The following is a 2,427-nucleotide window of genomic DNA, read 5'->3' as shown; positions in this document are numbered from 1 at the left end:
ACCATATAAAGCAAGATCATAGAACGCAAGATATTTTTTTGATGACCTTGAATTTCAATATCGTTGTAAGCTGAACCGAGACTGGCATGTATTTAACTTCAAAAAGGGACTTTCTATTCTACGTATATACTAAGGCATTGACCATAATGTTCTCGTGCGATCGAGAGACGTTAAAAAACGATACAACAGCTGATTCAGCTGGTAACGAATTTCCGATATCATAAGAGATTCTCAATACAAAGTGAACTTCCTCTGCTTAATTGAGCCCTTAAATGAATGTGAATAGTTAAGTTTAAACATGTTTGTCTTCACATAGGGAAAACAAATAATTTTGACTTCAAATCAAGTTTTTTTTAGGTGACATATTTTAAAGTTTTGCAATTATTTCTTTTCTTTTCTGACATTGGGCATTTGAATTTCATCCTCTACATCTCTTTTACATAATATAATTTTACAATAATCGATCTTGCACCTATAGACCCTTTATTCAAAATTGTCGAAAGCAAAGTTACATATGCGTTCTCGTACGATTATATACTGAATAACAGACAGACGGCCACACGAAAAAATAAATAAAACTATACCGAAACGGTTGACTTTCGATAAAAAATCCGGAAAATGACAGTTATATCACGTATCATGATAACACTGTTAAAACTGTGAACTTGTGTTGTTTATAATATAAATTCAAGTTCTTCGTGTACATATTTCATTTTATTATTTCATCCAAAAAATTTGGTATAGAAATTTCAGGGGAGGCAACTGCCTCCCCTGCCTCATAGGTTGTTTTGGCCCTGACATAAGTCATACGATATGTAAGCTTGATAGATTTAGATTATGATTTACTTCATAAATATAACATATAAATTGACAGAAAAAACAAACACTTTTAAATTTGAATCTTGATTTCAGATTCAATTCTGTCTAGACTTAACTGAATGGTGTTTGGAAGTGGTGACATGTTTTGCTAGCAGGTACACAAATAATGAATAATATTTTGTTTCAAATTACTTAATTTTGTATACATAGATATAGGAAGATGTGGTGTGAGTGCCAATACATGAAAATAAATTTTTAATAAGTTTAATATTCACCATTGTCTCCTCTATAGATTTGTTATAGTTAAAATCAATACAATTGCATCATCATATTAAATACATCGTATTGAATGTGCATTTGAGATGTCATTTTGGATTTTTGAAAATAATAATACTTTAGTCAAAGGCATGAAACTGTCAAACATAAAAAATATATATAAAAAATCTAACACAAGCCGTCATTGCAAATTTTAATTACATTTTCTAAAAATAGCAAACAGCTGTATAAAGTACATTTGATGGTATGATCAGCTCAGTAGTTTATAACAAACCTTTCGTAAATTGCCCGTTTATGAAAGAAGCTAAGGTTTGTACTCCCTCAACAATAGTTTATCTTATACTATACTTAATAGTCCCAGGTTTGACATCATTTTTCATCTCTGGTATATAAAGATTGTTTATTTACTGACTGAGGCTGACACGTCTGATCATTGCTTTTTTAAAGCTTCTTGTAGAATTGTATCTTCCAAGTCTGAGAGTAACTGTACACCTGTTTCTATTTGGAATAATAATTTTATCATTTGTGTATTCAATTTAATGTTTCATTGGGAACTGTATTGGATTGTATTGTCACGTTGAAAATTTCATTCTCTTATAAAGAAAAACCTTTCTAGTTCTACATTAATATTTACATCATGACCTATATCATGTATATGAACTATCGAATAGTTAGTAAGAATAGAGGAAATACATTCAGGACCGACATATCACCACCACTGAAAAAAAACCTCGCCACAACTATATAAATATATCATGTAATACCAGGAAAATACTGGGGAGAAGCAACAACGTTAATGGAGTATACTTGGTTGATACGTACGAACACCAATGTTGCTTATACTTTTGAACCATTTCGCCAATAATTTAGAATTTAATGATTTGTTTAAAAATCTGTACGAAATTAAAGCAAATGATAATCATATTTTGCATTTAATCACAAAACTTGAACATGAATTGTCTAGAGTGATGAAAGCAGTATCATTTCACGTAACATCAATTATAGTTTATTATATCTCAATATCTGTAAAAATCGGATAGGACCACACATATTTAAGGGGGGGGGGGGAGGTCACATTTGTTCAGAAAATTAAATAATTTTGTAAACATATCATTTCCTGCGTTTATTTGAACTTATGGGCATTTTTAAAGTTGCATGTTGACGTCCAAAACGAGTCCGAAACAATGCGCTTAATTCCAAGCCGTTCCGCACTCTCTACGAAATTACCTGTTCTAAGATACGCGTGTATTAAATCCTCAGTTGCCGAGATATCCAATAAATCGCCTCTAACTAAAATAAGTATATACAATGGAATTAAGATAAAACTTTCAT

The sequence above is a fragment of the Mytilus trossulus genome, chromosome 2, assembly GCF_036588685.1.
Source record: "Mytilus trossulus isolate FHL-02 chromosome 2, PNRI_Mtr1.1.1.hap1, whole genome shotgun sequence".
NCBI classification, from domain to species: domain Eukaryota; kingdom Metazoa; phylum Mollusca; class Bivalvia; order Mytilida; family Mytilidae; genus Mytilus; species Mytilus trossulus.
The sequence above is the reverse complement of the archived record's forward strand: the minus strand, read 5'-3'. Positions refer to the sequence as shown.